At 32.8% G+C, this 25,409-nt stretch overlaps 1 pseudogene across 1 annotated transcript; it reads right to left on the reverse strand.

Annotated features, from left to right (window-relative positions):
* Window positions 1-2,570: 2,570 nt before the first annotated feature.
* On the reverse strand, window positions 2,571-16,181 carry LOC148607848 (microfibril-associated glycoprotein 4-like; annotated as a pseudogene). Its single transcript, XR_015914869.1, has 9 exons — window positions 16,086-16,181; window positions 15,793-15,837; window positions 15,288-15,370; window positions 14,760-14,831; window positions 14,203-14,359; window positions 10,581-10,708; window positions 10,125-10,221; window positions 4,141-4,295; window positions 2,571-2,862 (listed from the first exon to the last, which is right to left on the reverse strand). The product of XR_015914869.1 is annotated as a microfibril-associated glycoprotein 4-like (transcript).
* Between the last annotated feature and the right edge of the window lie 9,228 nt (window positions 16,182-25,409).

Below are 25,409 nucleotides of genomic sequence, written 5' to 3' on the forward strand. Positions count from 1 at the left end.
TAATAGAAGGGTTGCAAGGTGTCTTGTAAAGTTAAGTTAATTTCCACAGATGAGTCGTTCACCCATAGTCACCTTGCCGTCCGTTATTTGTTTACGTTATATATACGATCCAATATGTTCTCCTTTCTGTTTTTTGCCAACAGAGAAATACATATTACCAAATCTGAAATACTCAATTATATGGCTGGAATGATACAATAGCAAAAGCCAGACCAAAACACATACGGTCATAGTTGAGACATAGTTTGTTACGAATCAGAATTGATGATTTTGAATATATATTAATACTGATATTTGAACCCATAACCATTGTGTTCGTGTATTTTTTTACTTCTGTAATTTACAACCATTGTTGTCTCTGATTCACAAGCTGTGGTTATATAAACAGACATTTCTGTTTCTCCACACTTGTGTCAAATCAGACCTCGTTTTATTCATAAAACTAAAACATTGTAAGATATCGGGAAAATAAAGCATTAAGAAAAAAAAAACACATTGAAACTATAGGAATGAGTTTGTAATATTGACCTTTAAAACAAACGACTAAAGTATCGAACGAATGATGACATCTACGAGTTTTTATTTACTATTTCTAATGGATTGGCTTGTATTATTGTATTTTATTATGCTGTCAACATTGTGTATGTGGATTTTATCCCCTTCCTGTTATGACATTTAGGCCTTCTCTTAGGATTTTGATGTTTCTTGGTTGCCGTCTGTTTTGTAGTTTGGGACCTTTTTGCCGCTTTTCAGAGGAAATCAAGGACATCTTCCAGTTGAATGGCATTGAATTTGACTTTTCTTCTATTTTAATTGAATCACATTTTAAAAACAGCTTCACAAGTCATAAAGATGATTTAACTTTTTAAACTCAAAACAGATGCCTTTTTGTATTTTTCGACATGCATCAAATAACAATATAAATGCCATTCTTTACCGATAGATAGTTAGCACATAAGATTTCCAAACAAATGATCAAGATTATAAAATTGACCCCTTTCTAAAATTCTAAAAAAATATTCTTCTTCACACCTACTCGAAATGTGTCTCTTGCAAACTTTGTTTCTACCAGAATACAGAACAAAAATAGTCTTTTGATTTTATTATCAAATTGAGCTTTGAATTAATTTTAGCATATTTTAACCATCTGAAAGTTCTTTTTATAACTAGAAATATTGAAATAGGAAAAAATAATATCAAAATAATCCAGGTAACATAACTCTGAGGTTTAGTGTAGTTAATAGTAATTATATAGTAATTATGTTGTATCATAGAGTAATCAAGGTAACCAAGGTTATAGCGGTAATCAAAGAGTAATCAAGGGAACCAAGGTTATAGAGGTAATCAAAAGAATGTAATCCAGGGACAAAGATCCGACATGGAAAACAGACACACACAACAAAGAACATACAGTAACTAAAATCATACATACAAAGTAACAAAAGTAAATGAGCAACTCGGACTCCACTAAAAACTGGGTGCATGGACCAGGTGCACTGGTAGGGTAAGCGTCCTCTGCTTTTCTAGCAACACCCGCCGAGTTGCTCATAACAAGTCAAGTCCGGGGTAGACAAACGAGGAAAGGAAATTATGACCCGTTGAATAAATCAGTTTTCATGGTGCAGATGGATATACCATAACGATCCACGAGTTCATGATGACGAACATAGAACTTCTGTAGTGATGACTTCAATCTTGTAGCAACATAACCCTGTTCCAGAAGCCTATTTGTTAGAGTTCTAGTGCGATACAAAAAGTCTGCGTAGTATCGGCAAGCTCTGGCATAACGTATGAGTTGTGATATGAATACTCCATACGCAGGTGCTGAAGGGATGTTGCCACAGATGAAAGGAAAGTTGACAATTCTGAATGAAAAGTCATCACGTTTGTCGTAAAGTTTGGTCAAGAGTTTTCCTTTACTATCGATTTCTAAGTGTAGGTCAAGATAAGAGGCTGACTTCACAGTGTCTTTAGTATCCTTTATCTCAAGTTCTTTTGGGTAGATGAGATAAATCAAAGCCCCGAAATTACGATTGTTTAAAGATAATACGCCATCAATGTAGAGGAAACTGAGATTGAAGGATCTAGCCAAACGATATTCTTTCTTTCTGATCAGATCAGCTATAAAGTCAGCCTCATAAGAGTGAAGGAATAGGTCATAGAGTAGAGGAGCACAATTTGTTCCCATTGGAATGCCGACTGTTTGTTGAAAAACACATTCACCATCCTGGACAAATCATATAACAGTTACATTTATATGTAAACGCAACATTTCGGATGAAAAATACTTAGACCAAATATATAACAGAAATGAGAACCCTTCGTAAAAATATGAAAAAAACCTTGCACGTAATTGCAAGTTCAATAAATAGTCCTTTCCAAGGCTTCCATCTTGAATGCTGTTACCAATCATCTGGTAAGTGTGTTACCAAATTAAAAATATATTTGTTTTTCATACTTTTACAATACATAATTATTGCTTTTATTTCTATACTTGACCAAATTAATAGGTTGAATAAAGTTGGCTTTGAAAATGCTTAATCTGCATGTAATGGAAAAATTTTGGGATATGCAGTTTATATTAAATTTTAATTGAACATAGAATGATGTTGTATCAATAGTTGTGAGCTCGCTTTATCATCATTTTAGTTTTCTTTAAAGAATAGTGAGATCTCCAATGATACCACTCCATTGTTGTCTCATTTTTGCCCTGTCCTCCAGTGTAGGGTCCATTGAGATTGGAATAAGAGCAATAACCATACCACCAAGCACCATGATTTTTCGAAGGACATCTATAATGGTCATTGTGTTGGTCTACCGTTGAAAATGGTAGGTCGTTGTGATATTTTAAACTATCTCCGCCTGTAAAAAAGGATATACAAATTTATTATTTGAACGTTACATATTTTGCCTTGTGCATTATCAACATGTAATGTAAGTGCTGCATTTAAAGTGGTACCACAGTATAATGTTTAAATGCTTGTACACATTGCTTTTTTCTGTACTAAAGTTTTCCAAATTAAATGCTTATTTTCTACATTATACTTTCCGATTAAATCATAATTGCAAAATTTTTAAAGGTAGTATTAAATATTTTGAAGTCATATTCTAACGTAATACTGTCTGGAAAAATAAGAACAAACAAAAATTAACATGTCACTAATCAAAATAAGTCATCTCATTCGTACAAGTGGTTTTTGTCTGGTAATATTTTAAAGGAATCTTATAATAGTCAGCTTCAAAACAACACTTCTTGTTAATACCAGTGCTTTTCACAGAACTTGAGATAAAGGATACTACAGACACTATGAAGTCGGTCTCATATCTTGAACTACACTAAGAGATCGATGGTAAAAGAAAACTATTGACAAAACTTTTTAGGCAAACGTGATGACTTTTCATTCAGAATTGTCAACGTTCCTTTCATCTGTGGCAACATCCCTTCAGCACCTGCGTATAGAGTTTTCATATCACAACTCATACGTAATACAACAGCTTGATCGTAATTACGCAGACATTTTATATCGCGCTAGACTTATAATAGTTAGGATTCTGGAACAGGGTTATCTTGCTACAAGATTGAAGTCATCACTTCAGAAGTATAATGGTCGTCATCATGAACTCGTGTATCGTTACGTTGTATCCATCTGCACCATAAACAACAATTTGTTCAACATGTCATAGTTTTTCTTTCCTCTTCCGACTACCCCAGATTTGATTTATTATGAGCAACTTGGCGGTGTTTCTAGAAAAGCAGAGGACACTTACCCTACAGGTACACATGGTCCATGCTCCCAGTTTTAAGTGGAGTCCAAGTTGCTCATTTGCTTTTGTTACTTTTTATGTATGATTTTAGTTACTTTATGTATTTTGTTGTGTTTGTCTGTTTTCCATGTTTGGTCGTTGTCCCTGGATTTACATTATTTTGATTTCCGCTAGAATCGTGACAACTCGCTGCCACGAATCTCTTTACTAACCAGAATATTGGGTAAGTTTTTTTTTGAAACAATGAAAGCATAGAATATCATGTCTATCCTCTATTCTTCTCAGAAACTACATGACTCTTGTCAGAGACCCCTCGTAAAGTTCAAGCGAGATATTACTTAAATCATTGTATTTTTAACAGTATATTGTACTTACAATCATTCGATCCTGTAAATCCTGTCACTGATATTGGATATCTAGTGTGCTCATCGCCGATAAAAAATACAGAGTAGTTTGCGTACTTAAAGTCATTGTCGAAATAGAGAGCTTATGTTCTCTTGACGTCGATATCAAGTGAATGATATCATTTCCTAAATCAAACAGAAAAAAATGTTATGTTCCTTTAAACAAGATAATAAAAATAAATTTAAGAATACAACGTATTCAAGCAAAAAATGTACGCGAAACAATAATTATAAACTATTTCATCAATTTGTCTATTATCCGTTAGAAACACCTGTTTAAGACTTCATTTGATTTACAAAAAAAAAAAACAAAAAACAAAAAACAAAAAACAAAAAAAAAAACTCCTAATTCTATATTATTATCAGCCATGACGATTACAACAGGTCCTTCGATTATAATCCAATTGTGAAAAGATTGTTTCTCGCATAGAGTATATACTTTTTATGCTTAAGGTTATATTATTGACTTGGTTATGTATCTTCTTGTGAGAAAAAAAAATCATCAATATTCGGTTTGTACATTCAGATTCAGGTGCTTAAAAATAGCATCATGGATGATGAAGACAAGTGTTTGGCATTTTCATCCCAGTGGGGTCGTTGTACCTTTGAAGTATTCACCATACGAATTCCAGTTATATTGGTTAATGCGATTAAGAAGCAAATCAACCACGAAAATTATTTGCTAGCTTCTAACATTAATTGCAAATCGAATCATTGGCATAGCGCCCAGGTATTTACACAAATGACGTTATCGGTTTTATCCATAATTCTTTGGTACTTAAGAATTGCGAAACGACAAATTATCAAATATACATAGCAAATAGATCTCAGTGTCTTGAGACATAACAACGCAAGTCTTGAGACATACGTGGAACGTCTCGAGACATGGTTTCGATTCTTTTGTGTCTTGAGATGTTCAGGACACGTGTCTTGAAGACATCCATGGAATCAAAAATGTCTTCGAGACACACGAAAAAAAATATTTTCGTGCCTTGAAGACATAATATAAAAAAATGATCAGGAGCCCACAAAATGGATTTTAAACTTATTTCAGTGACTATGACATGTCTTGAAGACGTGACTTGCAGACACACATCTTGACGACAGGGCAAGTGTGTCTTGAAGGCATGTCCCCAAGATGCATTAGAAGAAAAAATAATTCATTACTTAAGCCGTCTTATAGATTTAGGCCAGATTTTCACACAGTTCGGAAGTAAGGATAGAAAAAAGTTTTTACGTGTTCTTAAGATACTTTACAATAAGCTCTCAGAAGTCATACCAGGAACTAAAAGAACCAAATTACAAGTAAAGCCAAAAGAAAATTGAAAGCAATCTTCATATCATAACCTTTCATGAATGTTTGGTATTTCCATTTTGTTTATGGACTGTATGCTCATATGGTCCGCTAGTAGTTTATTCAAACTTAAACCATGTAAAAATTAAGTAGCCACTCGGTGAAACTATTGAAAAATGAATTTAAATCGTGTAACCTCAGTCATCCTTCTTTCGGAAACATCGGTCACTAAAATTCAAAAGTATGCACTTTATGTTTTAAGTAGTCTCTAACAAAATTTGATTTTACTCTTTAATGGTCCACTCAGAATGATACATTTTCAGGTCAGTTTATATCACGGATCATTTACTCCATCTAAATTATTGTGGAAATATAATTATTAATTATGAGAAAAAAAATTAATATATATTTATAAGCGATCGAATTTCTATATAAAATACAGTTTTCGAATTTGAAATTGATACGAACTTACAAAACAGACCTTTCTGGGGACGAACAAAATCGTTGGTATTAGACTGGTTTCTAAAATACAGCACCAGTACTGTGCACGAATAAAATATGTCGTGAACGAGTTTTGCATTTCTTTACCCAAATGACCAGCAATGAGTCATATAACTATTTTCTTTGTTTTATTTGTCAATCGATGAATTTGAGTTTGCACTTTAAGTGTGACAAACCCAATGTTGTGTCCACACTCGCCCTCGGGGTTTGACCACTGCAGTCGTACCATTATAAATTCTCGAAGAAGCTTTTATTAGGATTTGGTCTTGAGTAAGAATACCAGCACAGGGTCGCAAAGGAGCAAAAACATATTTTTTTCTGTTTGTGGACGATAACTTGAGCACAAGGTACAATGTAGGATTGATTTTGCAGCTTTTGACTGAATTATTTAGGGATATAATGTCCGAAATTTGACCACTACATTTCTGGTTAAATGTTTATCCTGTGACAAATTTCTAAGTGTAATATAATTCAAAGTTTTGTAAAGTTGCAATGGTGTGTCCATACTTTCCCCAGCTGATCAGGATTCAACAGCTGCGGTAGTATCAACCTGCGAAGCATTTTATTGCCTTATATTCAGCATATGATTTACTATCAGACCATACTAAAGAAGTAAAATGGGGTGCACAGAGTTAAAATTCCATAAAATGATTATGATGTCTAGTGTTTCTGGGTTAATTTGATATGCTGAATCTTGATATCATGTACATGTATATACATTTCTGACCTGGTTTTAAAATGATGTAAGTTCGGGTATTTATTTTACGTTATATGTATGTATATTTCATTAAAAAATAGAATTAAAAAAATGCGGTTATACAGATTTAAACCAATTGTTTAAGTGAGATGTTAGGCTATAAAAGTTAATGTCATAATTAAAATCTTTGACCTAATTCATTAGTTTCCCACCACAAAAAGTGGCGGTTGTCAATAGTGATCACTATATATGTCTTCCTTAAAAGCTCATGTCCAAGCTGTAACTGTTTTTGTCTTTCATGTAAGCATTTGATATATTGCAGTTTGATATATCACCTAAAATTGATGCGTCGCGTACTATGGATAGTGACTTTTGACCTTTGAACTTTGGCCTCAAGGTCTAATTCCTGTTTTTATCCTGCGACAAACTCGCGTCCAGGCTGTAACTTTTTTGTCTGGATGTGGACTTTTGATATTTGGCATGTCGGTAGATCACCTAAAGAATGTGTGTCATGCACCAACGGCACCACCATGGACAGTGGCCTATGATCTTGAACATTGACCTCAAGGTCAAATTTCTGTTGCTTTTTTTTGCGGTGGTATACACATACCCGGACTGTAATATTTTTGTCCTTGAATATGGACTTCTGATATTTGGCTTGGTGTAGATCACCTAAAGAACGTGTGTCAAGGTCAATTTCCTTTTTTGGTGAGAAACTTGTGTTTAGAATACATTTGATTCCATACTTCTTGTTCAACTGGTTAATATTTGAATTGAATAGGAGTGCTGCATTAAAAACCGAAAAATTCGAGTTGGTAAGATTTTCTCAAATATATTTCATATATATGGCGTTATTGCTCGGAGAGTGTGGGTCGTACCCACAGAGATGGATTCCATCTCAATGATTTCTAAGTTCTTGTCTGATGATAAATTCAATGACAGTTGTTAAGTTTGAATATAGTTTTCATATTTGCCCCAATTGATTAGTATTTTGAGACATTTCAATAACTTTCCAAAAGAACATTTTATTTTTCTAACACTTGCAGATCTTAGTGGATTTTTCTTTGATATATATGTGTACATGTATTTAAAGACTGATTTGGCATTACATGTATTATGTTATATTATGCTGACGTTTTTGAGCTGTCCGTTAAAAGCAGATGGAAAAATCATAATATATGATTTGCAATTATGGCCGGTTTGAGATGAATAGTACTAGTCACAAATAAACACATTATATTGCCAAATATTACCTTTTACCAGATAATTTCAAAACATTTTTGCATGGCCTAGGGGTGGATTGAGTGTCCTCACTAAAATTGGCAAAGCATTGGTTGAAATGGTAAATTGAATAAAAAATACAAAAATATATAATTTAAGTGAAGCATCAAATACGGTGTTATATTTAGTAGGCCAAATGAAGAATTTTCTATGTATGTTTAGCTCTCCTTTGCAACCTGAAGCACAAAAATGTATGTGTAAAGCCCGTAGCTACATTGTATAAGACGTGTCTATATGACATATCTCAAGACATTTAATTTTAACGTTTCTCAAAACATTTCAAGATGTCTCAGGACACTGAGGTCTATTTGCTATGAAACCTCTTTTCTTTTTCTTTTTTTTTTTTTTTTTTTTTTTTGGGGGGGGGGGTTCAGGTTTCACCTGTTTCGTATAAGTTATGTTGACGCAATCTTGAAAAGATAACAAACAATTAGATCCTAGGCGGAACGTTCGTGAAATTTCACAAGTATTGCATTTTTAATTTGAAAAAAAAATCAAATGACAGATATTAAAGCATCGTAATAATAAAGACACAATCTAATGTTAGAGATAAAATCAATTTAGCTAAATATAACTGTCAAAATGAGGTATCATTCATACCGCAATATAACTGTCAAAATGAGGTATCATTCATACCGCAATATAACTGTCAAAATGAGGTATAAATAATTGAACTAGCTGAACCTAACTTTGCCTACATAATCTCAATATTAGATCTCGTAAAATAATCTTTCGACAAAAGGAATAAAAAAGACGGGTTCATATGAGATTTCTCGTTTTCAACATCGTATTTATATTCGAAATGTGCCTGTTTATTGTTTAATGTATTTTTAAAAATCAGCTATCATAACTTACGTTACACTTTTTTAATATTCCATTGAAATAAATTGGCCTATGTACTTGATAGGTGCATTTGCATTCGTTTGTTACACTGCAGTAAATGTGAATAGCCTAATTAAAATGATTTAAAATAATTCGGGGAGAGTAATATTTTCACATGTACTTAATTTGTAGATGAAACAAAAGTACTTAGAAGGTCTTAAAGCATGTTATCAAATGTGATTGTATGTAACATTCAACAAACACTACAATATTATGATAGAAAAATAATCCATGTTCTCACTACATGTAATATGTGTGCAGCAATATTGATTCATGAAATACAAGTTTTTTTCTAATGACGTTAATCATGTGCATGTGTACTTTTTCATACGATCAATTTTCCTGATTAAATCCTTTAAACATGGAATAGTTATTATTATATCATGACCTAAAATAACATGAATCTTCTTCAGACCTTCCTGTTTATATCCTATACCTCTGATTTCTTTTCAAGTTACTTTCATAAGTATTATTTTCTTGCTTTTTTGTTATCTAAACTGATATTTGTTATATTTGTTATTAAATCAATGTTAATATCTGATTTACAGCACTGTTAATTGGACACTTTGTGTACCAAGCTCGGGCGCACCGAAACCAAAACATTACGTGGCAAGCAGTCTATGGCTTTTTAAGTCCTCGAATGTCCAGGGGTAAGCCTTGCAATGATGGTTAGGTGAGGTGGCGTTTAATCATCTAAGTATAGTTTTACATGTAGGTAAGTGAAAATCGGACTAAAAGTTTGCCAACTATCTGAACATATAGTCAAAATGTATAGTCAAGTTTGTATATACTAGCTACTGTATATTAACTCTTTTATAGATTTCCTACGAATCAAACATATCTGCATGTAATGACTTATTTTATCAAATTGCCATCACCTTCCTCGGTGATCTTTAATGGTTATTAACTCGCGTCAAGTCGTGGAATCTCTGACAAGGTCATACCATAGACTATGGAATTGGTATTCATTGTTTCTTGCAGTTATTGGAATTTTAGTGAACGTTAATAGTTGGCTACACACTTAAGTCGTTTTGACGGTTATATTAATTCTGTGAGTAAACACATCACAGATTTCGGTCCAGCGAGTGTGATGAGTACAAACCAGTGTCTTTAATTGTTGAAACGTTTTGCACACGAAACGCGGGTAAAATCGTCCAACGAACGTCAAATTACAATCTATCAGTTCATCATCAAATCATTATCTAATGTACACTCACTTTGACTATTATTAGAATAAGTTATTTAACGTTGCCTTTTAAAACAGAGCAAGAAACCCAAAGAACATTTAATGAATTCATACCTAACCAATATTCCCCATAAGGTGATCCAAAACCGTTCTTGTATTCGTTCCAAGTCCGATAAAAGTCCACAGATCCATTTACACGCCGTTGTATAACCTTACAAATAATTCAAAGTACATGTATATTATACTTTGCACTACAATTATTATTTTATAAACAAGGAATTGTTGTTGCAGTAAGCTGTTGTTGGTGTTATATCAACATAAATCTTATGAGTTGTTCAATTTGGCACATTAACAATGATAGTTACACAGGTAGTATGTTGACAGTGTTCGACCTTTTCAAAATTGCGAGGCAGGAAACTTAAACAAAGTCATTGTACGTTGCACGATCGGCATAATTAAAAACACTCTTAGGGAATTTGAGAATTAAAAAAAACAAACAAAATACAGTCGAAAGGTACATAATAAAGTTGTATCCAAGAAAAATGTAAAAAGAAAAAGTATAAAACATACCGTCCATTTTTCACCATTTGAAATTTCGCAATATACTTTAACTGCCTTCAATCCGTCCGGATAAATAGTGTAAACACCTGATTGATCCTCTGACAAATCTGCACACTCTCTAGGCAAATTATTTTTCTCTAAAATGTAAGTGTTACATTGCAATGTACATTTTATTCAATGCCATAAATCTGTTTTTTTTATAACTACTGAAAAAGAGAGAAAAACAATCTTTGATATTACATACGATGACATAATTTTTGTACGTTTATAATGGTTTGGAGCTGGTATATTAGTTTATTGTTTGTAGTCCTTTGTTTGTGCATTTGTTTAAAGTATAAGTCTGATCAGTTTCTTTATTTCTATTTGACCAAGAGACCATTTTGAACTGATTCTTTAGATGTGTTAAATTGTGTAATATATTTTTTCACAGTTGCGAGCTGGACTTAGTGCAGGCGGTGTTGCCATAGATATCACAGCGGTACGAGTTCGAGTCCCGCGGAGGGAACGAAGAAAAATTTGCATCGCAAATTTGACATTTTTTAAATCGTTTGGATTTTTTCAGACCCTTCTATAAGTTTACATTATCTTCCCTGTATCAATTAGATTCTATGGAGCAGTGTAGCGAATAGAGTGGTCACATTATGAGACGTTTGTATAATATTGATTTGTTTTGACGTGTATCATTAATTTGATCCTCTATTCTACATAATAACACCTAAATGGGCTGTCCCGTACTACCATACATAGTGTATTTAGTTACAGCCCTAGATTAATCCTACCAGAAGGAATGACCCGGTCAGCGAAAGCTATATTTTTTTATAGCCTAGCTGACCGAGTGGTCTAGGGCGCTGGACGTTGTGCAGGCGGTGTTGCCGTAGATATCACAGCGGTACGAGTTCGAGTCCCGCGGAGGGAACGAAGAAAAATTAGCATCGCAACTTTGACAGTTCTAACATCGTTGGGAATTTTTCAGACCCTTGTATAAATTTGTAAAGAGTAGGTGTTTTATGGTCTCAATATCAGTTTCCTCGTGACAAAAATGTTATTTGCCATTTAACATGCCCAGTACTTGCAGTCTGTTTTCGCCCCATGCAGGTCCGGGTGTTAAAAGAATAGGCATGCAGCAGCGCTAAGCTTGTCGTATAAGGCGACTAAATAGTGCTCAGAAACCTAGCCGGGGGCTAGGCGCTCTGCCCACAGAGCAACTGGGATGTGTGCCCCAGGTGGTTGAATGGGGTAGCCCTGGCGTGTTGCATGCTGGGGTTGTCAGGCTATAATACGGAAAACCTGACCGCAAACCATAGTTGTGCACCGTGTTGGGAAAGATGCCACGTTCCTCGCACGTTAAAGAACTCTGCTGTGGTATTCGATAGGAGTAGGAACCTTTGCGTTCCGCCACAGGAGGCTAAATTGCCCGACCTTACCCATCCCCCCTTTTTCCAGTGGCAATCAAAATTTGTCGACCCTATTATCCTATTAACCCATACTTTTTTTTCATTTCATGTTCATTTTAACATCCATTTCATGTTCATTGTCTGAATATAGCTGAAATATTGCTGCTCGGACGTTAAACCCCAACAAACAAACAAAGCAGTCTGTTTTCAGTGCGTTTTATGTGGTGTATAAATTTCCAATGAAATTCTATTTATTTTGGATTTGTTTATACCTTTGCCAGCTTTCTGTACTCCATCCCAATTAAATACTTTGTTAAAGGTTTCTTTCCATTTGCTCTGATATTTCCGTTTAAAATTTTTATTTATAATTTTTAAATAGTTCAAAGTTTAAGGTTTTCTGAATATATTACTCGTCTGTTATAATCCAGATTTCTGGGCCAATTGTTATAATTAAAATAATATTATTCCTCGAGTTTAACAATTTTTTTGGTTTTTTACGACTTTCGGTAATTATTTTCAATTTAAGAATATTCCGAGATGCAATTACGTTTGTCAATACGTTTTTTTTTATATTTAACCACAAGGTATGAAGTTCTTATGGCCTGAATCCCAAACATCCTTAATTCTTTGCAACCCACTTTCAGAAAATGTATGATAAAAAAGAGGTTTCTTGTTAAACAAGTGATTGAAGTTTCCAAAAAGTCTCTGGTTTAGAATATCATGGAAAGTGTCTAGCTTTGGTATTTTAACAAAATGACACCAGGTTTTTAACGCCTTTTTATAAAACATAGTTATTTGATTTAGTTTGAAATGTAATTAGGTCAAAAAGATGCTTATGATGTAATCTTCATGCAACAAAAAAACCCCGAGTACTCTCTATTATGTCATATGCACCGGGTTTAAAGCATTCGATACCATCTAACCAAAGTAGAAAAGTATGCATATGATGTGTTATCTAAATATGCATTTCTAGCGTTAAATCAGATCATTCGTGTCATGCCTAATAAACATGTGCAATTACAAATACTCGACACTTTCTTTACTTATTATTGAACATACATGTATTATCTGCTTAAAGAGTAATCAAGGGAACCAACGTTATAGCGATAATCAAGAGAATGTAATCCAGGGACAAAGACCCGACATGGAAAACAGACATACACATAAAGTAACTAAAATCATACAAACAAAGTAACAAAAGCAGATGAGCAACTCGGACTCCACTAAAAACTGGGAGCATGGACCAGGTGCACCGGTAGGGTAAGCGTCCTCTGCTTTTGTAGAAACACCCGCTGAGTTGCTCATAAAAAGTAAAGTCCGGGGTAGACAAACGAGGAGAAGATAACTATGACCCGTTGAATAAATCAGTTTTCATGGTGCAGATGGATGCACCATAACGATCCACGAGTTTATGATGACGACGATAAAACTTCTGTAGTGATGACTTCAATTTTGTAGCAACATAACCCTGTTACAGAAGTCTATTTGTTAGAATTATAGGAAATCTCAGGCAAAAACATAGTACATCAAATGACCAAAACAAGTTTTAAATCTCGCTTATTTTTATCTTAGATTTATTATAGGATTGAACAGGTATTTTTGATCGTTCATACATGTATAAACCCATCTCAGAACTCCCAAATTCAATGAATGGCCGAAGGCCTTTCATGTAATGTTTGGGAGTGGAGGGGTCCGTTCATATATGCATGAACGACCGAAAATAGCTGTTCAATACTTATAATTCTATTCGACAGTCAAAGTTACTCTCTGAGAGCCTCAGTCGGTTATATTGATACACTGTGTTTATGTTTACGCTTCAATACATACACATTCCTTTGCACACGTTTGGGAGCGCGGAATATTTACACATAATCGGCTGCACAACGACAATGAAGGCGGCATGGACGGAGTAGTAGTTGGCATTGAAAAATACGAGATGTAAACAATTCAACAGGAATATAATTATTAAGGAAATACAACAGAGAAGATGGGAAATTACAACAGGGTGTTTTCAAGGGTCCAGTCAGACTCAGTTATAAATTTCTTTCCCCGAGCTGAAAATTACCCTCTGTAAACAAACTTGACCGGTAAAATCAATGTGCATGTTCATGCATGTATGAACTTTATGGCAACGACGTTCTCGACCAATCAAAAATGACTATAAGCATGAATAATCATCTCATGATTAGAATTATACTAGTATATTGAATTAGAAATAGTCATATACTAGTACATACGTGCTGAAGCATTGTGGTCACCTTTAATCTCACATGGTATCCTCATGTTACATACGTTTGTGTCGTTACAGCATCCTTGACAAAGCATATGATGACCATCACTGGTACGTCGACCAAACACTGCTCCATTTGGTTCTGAATAGTCATGAATGCATACCTTTGAATTAACAAACATTTACTATTAAAAAAAAATTAACAATGTACCTAATTCCTTATTACATTGTTGATGCGTTTCAGAATTAACTTTTTTTCATAAATACGAATGCTTTTAGTCCAAATTTTGTTTTAGATAAGAACAGTGCACATTTTTGAAGAAAACATAAAAATGACGAAAATAAGAAAAAAAAACTGTCAAAACTACACACGTTTGAAAGTTTCTTTTTATCAAATTAAATGCATTTTAGAACCTTAGTAAAACGAAACCCTGTTTCACTTCACTGTATTTGTGCTTATATTGTTATATACATGTACATATTCATTCGTATTGCTACAATGTCAGCTTGATTCTGACAACAAGTTTTGGGAAATGTTTCTTCACATTATGCTTCGATTTTTACCTCTGGATAAGAACAACCTAAGTCAAAAAGCTCAGTGTTAGATTCTGTTCTATACTTGTGCATAAAACAAACCTGCAGAAAAAGAATACACGATTACACAATAGCAACAAGGATTTTGTCAATAAAAATAATATTTTTTTTAAATTTGAAAACTTGAATATAGAGAGAAAGTAGATGGCTACTGAACAAGAACGTTTTGTGTTCAATTTAGAAATTTATCCCATACTCAAATGATTTTATCTTTTTTGTATGTAATTAATATTAATCGGAATTTTTCCTGATTCCTCCTTATAACGTAACACATTCTTTACTTATATATAAAAAGTCATCTGTAAAAGAAATGTTATTGTAATATCTTTTCATGAGCATACTGACAATATTGGTACAAAAGTTTATAGAAACTTATAAAATGCATGTCATTTTCGGTAATTGCATATATAGTTTATTTAACAAAGTAACGTAACTATAGGCACAAATACAATATCACATATACTGCAGAAGGTTGTGTAACAATTATGTTACATGTACCTCGTCATTTCTGCATACAGACGCGCCTTTACATGAATTTACATTATCCACACCACTGCATGACAGGCAAATGTGACCACAATCTTAAAAAAGGAATATTACCGATTTGGCATCACATTCAGTAGTTCATTAACTTAAACTTAATAAAGCAATTGATAGTGGTTTAATTCTGGCCTACATTTGTACTAATATCAAACAGAATTTGTAGAATATATGCTTATATTAAAGGAACAATTAATGTGTTTAATTAGATGTTACAAAAACAGTCTCCTTGTGGTTGTTAAGCCTCATGTTTATATATATATATATAAAATATTGGAAATGATTAATTTAAGGATATGGAATATGGAATACAGGTTACTGCACAATTTACAACATACTGATAAAAAGTAATATAAAAAAATGGTGCTTTGAATAATTTGAAGGAAGAACTACAATTCAAGATTCAAAATTTCAATAAGAAACGTATGCTGTTCTTTATATGTTTCCTGATTCAGATACTCACATATAACAGAGGGAAGAATAAACGCAATGAAAATGTTTACTCCTTCTGAAAAAAAAATGCAAGTTTTGAAAAAATATATTCTTTAATATGTAAGAAACCTTTCTAACTCTTACTTTGTGTGAATCAGAATGCAGTAGTAGAAAAATAGTTTAGTTCTAGATAATTCCAATTTCTTTCATTCATAATGATTTTCAAACAAATGCTTGTGATCATTCAATATCAAGAATTAGCTGTACACTTAAGGAAAGTGGCGATGCAATATATTTCAGTATAAATTTGTTACAAAAGCTTACGTCTTAAACGGTACATTACTGTTCCTGGGAAATTAGCATATTTCATTTGTAAATATACAGCACAGTTTTAGATAACAGTATCTTGATACGTATAAGTTCATGTAAAGTGCAACATATTAACCAGTAAGAGACATAGATATTTTTCCTGATAAGAAAAGCTTGTCTTGTTAAAAAGGCTTTTAAACAAAAACTATATCATAATCAAATCATTCCGTACGTAATTGAGTAAGATATAAATGTTAAAGAGTAATCAAGGGAACCAAGGTTATAGCGGTAATCAAAGGAATATAATCCAGGGACAAAGACCAGACATGGAAAACAGACATACACAACAACGAACATAAAGTAACTAAAATCATACATACAAAGTAACAAAAGCAAATGAGCAACTCGGACTCCATAAAAATCTGGGGGCATGGACCAGGTGCACCGGTAGAGTAAGCGTCCTCTGCTTGTGTAGAAACATCCGCTGAGTTGCTCATAAAAAGTAAAGTACGGGGTAGACCAACGAGAAAAGGAAAACTGTGACCCGTTGAATAAATCAGTTTTCATGGTGCAGATGGATACACCGTAACGATCCACGACTTCAAGATGACGACGATAAAACTTCTGTAGTGATGACTTCAATCTTGTAGCAACATAACCCTGTTCCAGAATCCTGTTTGTTAAACCAGCTATTGATTAACAATGCTATATGTGTATGTATACACTACCAGGTATTTAACTACAGATTTCATGTACTTTTAATGCCGATATAAAATCAGTACTTTTTTTTCGAATAAAATTTCAGTAAGGAATTTCTTTCGGTAATTTCAGTACTTACCTTTTTTGTCATTTTACAGTACTTTAAATTTTATTAATTTTTCAGTACTGTAAATTTCATCCATTTTTCATTACTGAAAATTTCAGTCAACTTTCAGTAATGAAAATGTCAGTCATTTTTCAGTACTGTAAATTTCAGTCATTTTTCAATACTGTGGTTTTCTGTCGTTCCTTAGTACTTTTTCATTTCAAAGGAACTATGATATTTACTAATTTTTTCACCTCTCATGAGTATGCTTTCATTGAATATGTGTATTGTTGTCTTCTTCTTTTAAAGTTTTTTGTCCTACACCAATTTACAATTTTATGCAGCCCAAACTACAAACATCTTTTTAAGATTCGTTTTGGAGATATTTTGTTCTGGTTTCCTTAAATTATTATATCGATTTTACATGTACTTTCAGGTTAAATGCATTTTAAATTGTGTAAGTTGTATGAGTTTTCATTTGTTCGAATATGAACACATCATAATGTAACTTGGTACATGTACATTTAAATTACAAGCAGAATGTGTTATGCAACAATTCTTGATTGTTTTCTATAACCATTTTTTATTCAGTACAGGAATGACACATTTAAATGAACGACTTTTTTATTTTTTTTATTTCGAAAAAGCATCAATTTTTAACGTATAAATATGAATAATCAATATCATGTTTAATCGTTTATTTACAATATATTAAACATCAACAACTTTCAATATATTTAGTTTTTTCCTATAATATATAAAAGAAGGGAAATATTATAAATTAATACATGGAAATATAAACAGCTGCGCCCTGAACAAGTAACAATCGTCCCCATACGGAAGTAAACTGCAAACCTGTCAGAACTCGTAGCAAAAATGTGCTCTACTGAGCGCAGCTTGATACAACAACAGAGGTCGAACCCTGAAAATTGGGTCAAGTATTAACACACAATTCAAGCTAGATACAGTTCTGAATTTTGATTGCGATTCAATATTTGATACAGGAAATTAATTTGACCAGAATCACAGTGGCAACCTTATTCGTCAATAAGCACAACCCTAATTCAATCCTAGCCTTCCTTTTGTGGTATGATACCTTGTGGTACAAATTCAAAGAGATTCATTCATATTTACTCAAGAGTTTGTCCAAAAATCATGAAAATGCTCGTTTCTGGTACATTTTTCCTTAACAGTTCAAGGCACACTCCCAACATCAATCAAAGACTTCCTTAAAGGTATATCACTTTGTAGTATACATTTATAAACATATACACTCATACTCAAGTTATTGTCCGGACATGAAATGTCTATAAACAATGATAACAGCATACCATTATATGACCACCATCTTTTTCCGGACTCATAAAAAGGATTTGCAGAGGTCAATTTCAGAACACTTCAGGCATTTCAGGACACAACATTTTAACATGATGCGATAAGGTTAAATGTTCATATAGCATAAGGTTCTTGGAAGAAAAAGAAAATGATAAAATAACTTAAAATAATAACAATAAGACACTAAGACAATACAATAAGAAAAGTACTTTAAAACAAGAGGCTGCCAGGAGCCTGAATTGCTCACCTGGTTAAAATTTGTCTTTCAAGGGTATTAAATTTAACAAGGGAATGTCCAACAATTTTGACGCAAGAAGACTTTGGTAGGACTTATCATAAGGATCATTTAGCAATTATAGTTTATTCAATATTGCTCTCCAGTATTTCATTCTTTTTGTTCACAATGTGGGCTTTACAACCAACCTAAAATATAAAACAAAGTCTAAAACATTATAAATGCTCCACACTATTAGCAAAATTGTATAGTACCATATACCATGCAATACATATAAAATATATCATAACATAACTAGACATTGACAATAATGGGACTAATGCCCTTCACAGCCTGTTGATTTGGGGGTAACAATTTCATAACATTATATGAATCTTGCAAATTTCTGCAATCGTAAAAAAAGAACAGATTTAAAAAAGGACAAACAGATAACAGAATCATAAAAAAATAAGATTTACAGTAACTTATTTTTTTTCATCACAGACGTTCTTTTTTTAAACTGGGTGGTGCAAAATTCTTCCAATACTGAAAGGCCTTCCTTTGTGTCTAATGAATCTATTGACTAAATATTAAGTTGTTTTTGTGCACATCATCCTTACCACAATATGGCCAAAAAATGAATGAAATATATAAATTTTGGTAAAATTCAAGCTATTTTTTGCCATTTGCAATCAAGAATTTATAGAAATCCCTATGTTTTCTCAATGTAATGGATTTATAAATTCAAAATGAACACTTAATGATTATTTTCAGTATTTTTAGGCCAATATGATCCCAAGTCTAATTAAAATTAGCCCCTCCAATTTTTATTTGTTAAAAAGTAAAAAAAAACACTAGGTCTAATTTTATTTGACTGATATGATCTCCTAATCACCTTCTCCCTTCATCAAAATACCATTAGTTGCTTAGAAATATCTGTAAGGTTTTAATATTTACAACTCATTACGTGGAGCTACATTTGTATGTTGTGTAGTAACAAGCACTTCGTTCGACCTTTAATTGCTTTAATTTCAGAAGTAAGTCTTACATTTCACTTTTTGGACTATCATCATCAGGGGCGGATCCTGGATTTGAGTGTAGGGGGGCGTTAATTGAATAAAATGCTATGCAAAGCAAGGCAAAAAATATGGGGTGAAACTTGTGGTGTAAAATGTTTTTCTTACCAATTGGGGTGGGGGGGCGTTCGGCCGGTACGCCAGTCCTTGGATCCGCGCCTGATCATCTGCCAAATATCCTGGTACAGGATCACCCTGGTAATCTGCACTTAGTTGTGAAAGACTGTGAAAATTCTTTAAGAGTTTCAGTTGAAAATAGAGAAAGGGGTTACTTACAAGTGTATCTATTGAGTACTACAACACTATACAAGTGGCACTGCTTGTAAGAGTCATGCAGATTCTGTAATATGGGACATCGAAACAACTCCATAAAGACTTCAAATTTTTATTTTTGTTATTAATTAGCACTTCATCTAAAAATCATGCATAATGTGATATATGGCCGAAATGCCTAGCCTACATATTTTCATGTTTGATGTTTTGTTTGTATTGACGTAGTAAATAGAAATTAACATTCTGTTTTCTCATAGCACCCATGTTCTTACATATAGGAGATAAAAAAATATATAGAATTCACTGTAGAATTGAAAATAAAGGGAGATTACTCTATAAATGACATTAAATACAATAGGTACCAGTATTATATTCTTTGCCCCATAGGCTTCTATAGTAAATCATAAATTTTCATAATTTTAAAAAAAAAAATAGACAAGGAACTTTTGACCATGTTTTTTGCATTAAGTAAATGTCAAAAATAATTTTTAGGTCCATTCTAGAAAAAAGGCATGAACTTTGGTACACCAGAACATGTCAAATTAAAAATAGACAATAGATAAATTTTTGTGTCATAGCTTGATATTTATCCTATACTTTTAATGATAAATGATAATCATTTGCAAAAAACAAAAACAGGAAATGGCAAAAAGAAAGTGCACTATATTTTTTAGCCTCCATGTTTTGACGTACACTCGCTCCGGAATACAATACAATACAATACGGAATACCTATTACTAATAAAAACTTTTAGATATCTATAAATGCTGTTGCATTTCTACAAGTGTGTTCAATTTCCATCTTAAAGACAAAATATTTCTGTCCTCCTGCTTTCCTGTGAACTTTTGTTTCAATTTTAATATAGGAACATGTACGTTATAACAGTATTAAGTCAAATATCTGATTTTTTTCCAAAAAGAGACAATTTTTGATAAAAAAGAATTTGGTTACCTTTTAAAGATGAAAAGTGGTCTGAATTGATAAGACAAATGCCTGAACTATTCCATGAATACAAAATTGACTGACCAAAGTACAGACAACAGTTGCCAAGGCTCTTGGCAAAATATGCGATTACGAAAAGCCTATACATGTATATAGGCTCTTTGTCATAGTAAGGGTTAAATGATTGAGTCAAGAGTAATAAAGGACACTTCTGTTAAAAGTTTTGTCTCTACCTAAAAGGAACATAATCTTGACATTCCGCTTAGGTTTAAGTGTCAACAAAATTGCAAATAAATTTATAATTAAGAGAAACAAATTTATCAGTTCAGTCAGAGATAGGGGAAGGCAACGTTACATCAAATACATGTAACTAATATAAATATAGAAAGGCAATTTCGCCCCTGACTTATCTTGTCCATAAAACAAGTGCATACTGATTTAACTATTTCATAGACGCATTATATCAATACTTTAAACCTAACAGCACAATACATGACTCTTTAAGAACTGTAAACCATTATGGCGTTAGCCTGCTATGAAAATGTAGAAAAAGTAAGATTAAAAAATAATTTTCAGATGCAAAAACCCAATGTCCATAAAAATTGTTGGGTCCTACTATTTTACAGAAAAATCTTATACCGTGAAAAAAATACACATTTCACCCTGAATAAAATATACAACACTTAGCTTTAAACCTTCATATTTTTTTTATTTTTAACTGACATTACATGTACATGGTTTATGGTAAAAAGAGACAACAATATACATGTTATCTATATTGAAATATAAAAGTGAGGCTTTAAACAATTACTTAAAACGGATTACAGTGTCCTTGCTCGGGGAAAGTGGAGGAGGCAGTGTGCCATTCCCCTATCACATTCACACCTCTCTGTCCCTATTGAGTACCCCCTCAATTAATTATGGAATATCTTGATAAGATTACACACTTGTTAATTACCCAAGCCGATTTAGTCACTATATAGATATTAGGACTAGGCCCTGGCTGCAGCATGAATATTTTTTCTGGAGTACATTGTATGTGAACAGGTTGAGAACAAGTTCTAAAATAGAGTTCCCCCTTTTGTTAAACTACATGTACAGACAAATGGTGGGTTTTTAAAATAAAAAAAAAACATAGTTAAGGTAAAAGTGGGAATACTAATTTATTGTTTTTACAATAGCAATATCTTTTCTGAGAAGATTCAATTTGACATCCATGTATGTAATTTAGTATTGAAAAAGTTAGAGGTTTTGAAATACGCAATGTACATGTATTGTACTTTGTAGTCCAAATACATTGCAAGTTTACCATCTTGGAAGGTTAATTTTTTATTTTGCATGGACAGATTAAAAAATGACTTGATGAACGTCAAGACTGTGTTGACTTGAAATATTGCATTTTGGACCTACATGTACAGTATAATTAGTAGTAGTACATACTGCAAAAAAACATAGGCTTCCTTTGCAAACTGCAAAAACATGTATTTTTCTAGCATTCAGCATGATCCTGTAAAAGGACCTTTTCGCAAAGAACATCATATCAAATCATGCAATATTCCCAAAATTTTGATTTTACTTCCCTAATTTTGACTCTTAACTTAAATAGCAAAATTTTTCGATAATTTCCCTCCAGAAAGGCAGAATGGCCAGAATACCAAAATACAATTCTGAAAAAATTACTAAAAATTGCAGAAATATTCCAACAGTTAACAATATTCCATTTTTTTTAAATTTTGAAATAGGTAAAAAGCACCTTATGAGTGTGGTGGTAGGGGGGACTTGAGACTGGTTCCCAAGCTGGTGAATGCAGATAGTGTACGTTTCATTTGTATCTACATCGAATATTGCCCCAATACTAAGCTCAAGTTCTTCTACAAACTTGTTAAAAGAAAAGTTTCCTCTTCTGGTGATGTCTGTGTGGCAGTACGATGTCAGTAAAATTTAACCAGCGACGTTTCCAAATGAAATTTGAACGACAGTTTCCGTTTTTCGTCGGTATCACTCATGCGCTTAAATTTTCATAATTATCTCCTTCTCGGTAAAACGCTCGAAAGATCTGTAAACAAATTACGTCATTTTGCACGTTTGTTTTGTTTATATAAACATTAAAATGAACTCCCGAGTTGAATATTCCGACAACACGAGTCTAATATTTTTTTTGATAAATCATCGTAAATCAATTATTTGTACTGAAAAACGACAGAAAACCACAGCACTGAAAAATGACTGAAATTTACAGTACCGAAAGTTTACTGAAATTTTCAGTACAAAAAATCAAAGTACTGTAAAATGACAAAAAAGGTAAGTACAGAAATTACCGAAAGAAATTCCTTACTGAAATATTATTCGAAAGAAAGTACTGATTTTATATGGCATTAAAAGTACATGAAATCTGTAGTAAAATTCCTAGTAGTGTAGTAATACCAAGGTACTTCTATAGGAAATGTAAACGTATACCTATTGGCAGTTTCTGATCTGAAACTAAAGACTACAGAAATTTAAGTGAAATCAACAATTCAAAAGGACCTTTTATCTTTGCATTTAGAGTACGAGTAAATAGCACATTTTTAGAAATGCCTTTTTATAGTTCAGGGCCTCTTCATTTCTGACATTTAAAAGTACGTCGAGATTCACAGTTTTCCATATACAGAGCAAAAATAAAAATACTTCTGTAAAGTGTGTTCAATGTACGACTAACCTTTTGAAACTTGAGCCTAAAATTATTTACCTTATCAGTAATGTTTTAGTTATTATTGTACTACTTTAAGTTGGATTGTGTTGGGATTCTATTATATTCTATCAACAGTATGGGCAAATTAAAAAAGAAATAAGAAATTTTCTAAGGTACGGAGATATAAATGGATTAAGTCATGTTGATACAAACCTAAAAGACATCTCGCCTTTGACGCATTAGTTCCGATTATAGGTTGATCTTTAAAGAAAAACATCATAATAGAACGAGTAGAATACATGTATTTTAACTACAGACGCGCATAATTACTATCAATAATGGTTAAAATGAAACGGTATAATGAACTTTGAACCAGTGGTGTGATAGCGTTTTTTTAGGGATTTGTTTGGAGTATCATATTTCCAAACAAAGCAAAAAATTATTATTAATACAGTGAAATTTTTTAGCCAGGACTCCATTATTTTTGGGGTATTTTTCGAAGGGGGTATGATATAATTGATTAATTTTGTCTGTTTTGGCACTTTGTTAGAATGTAAGTTTCGTTTTAAATTAAATACTTCGCAAGAAACAAAAACAAGGTATTGTATATTTTGCTTTTAAAATTTTGCTTTCATTTACAAATATTTCGGCTTCTTAGTTTCGCAAATAATGATTTTGACTCTAATTAAGCGTTTTGAACAAAACATTTTAGTATTTTATAGAACACTGAGAGAAACAAGTTGGTGGTAACCACAACGAAAATACTGTTAGACGTTTTCCTACTATCAAAATAACGAATGTTTATTACGAAAATGTTATATTGTAGAAATGAATTGTTGAGAAATTATGAGAAAATCATGCTGTTTTTAGAATAAAGTACACTTCTTTTTTTACCATTTTGATCACAAAAAACCAAAGAGTGATTTGAAAACTAAGTGTATATCGTTATAATAAGAAAAATTGCCAATGAATTTTGGCCCATATAATTTGATAATTTCAGCACATCAAAACATTTTTTACATATATGTCACTCTTTACCACTTTTCAGAACTAACACAAGGTTTTGTTTGTTTGTTTATTGGGGTTTAACGCCCGAGCAGCAATATTTCAGCTATATTCAGGCGATGTACATAAAGTGGATAATAAAATGAACATGAAATGATGATGAAATGAAAAATGGGATGGGACACTAGGATAATGGGGTCGACAAATTTTAATTACCACTAGAAATAGGGAGAGGTGGGTAAGGTCGGGCAATTTAGCCTCCTGTGGTGGAGCCATATGGTTCCTACTCCGGCAGAATACCACAGTAGGGTTCTTTAACGAGCAAGGAACGTGGCATCTTTCCCAACACGATGCACCACTATGGTTTGCGGTCAGGTTTTCCGTATTATAGCCTGACAACCCCAGCATGTAACACACCAGGGGTACCCCATTCCATCTCCTGAAGCACACAGCCCAGCTGCAGGCCTATTCTTCTGACACCCGACCTGCACGGGTCCTAACACAAGACTATGTATATCAAATATCATTCAGATCCTGATGACACAGTCAACAATTTTTTGTTCAAGGTCCAGCTATCATTTTACCTATACAGAAAAATCTGAGATAAAATAAAATGTATAAATTAATAACTTAAAGCACACATTAATGAAAAAAGTATACTACAGACAATAGTTGACGGAATAACTATGAATAAATATCACAAAATTCCAAAGGTATATTTTTGTCTCTGAATAATTGGCATGATGACTGTTTACGAATTGTAAGGTATCAAGGGTCTCTGGTTCAGGTATTAGTGTGACTGTCATATCTCAGCAACTGTGTTTAATTAGGTCAGTAAAAATTCCATCAGGATTTATAAATTGTAATGGACACATTCCAGCAATGGTGAAACAGAAAGGCATACATGCATGGTATATATTTTAATTGCTACAAAGTGATGTGTAGATGGTTTAATGCAATTCTGTATAATAGGACAATTATTTTGTTTCTTGAAATTTCCAAGGCAATTGAAAATGAG

Source organism: Perna viridis, chromosome 9 (genome assembly GCF_037379345.1).
Source record: "Perna viridis isolate PV_CMFRI_1.1 ecotype Kerala chromosome 9, ASM3737934v1, whole genome shotgun sequence".
NCBI classification, from domain to species: Eukaryota; Metazoa; Mollusca; class Bivalvia; order Mytilida; family Mytilidae; genus Perna; species Perna viridis.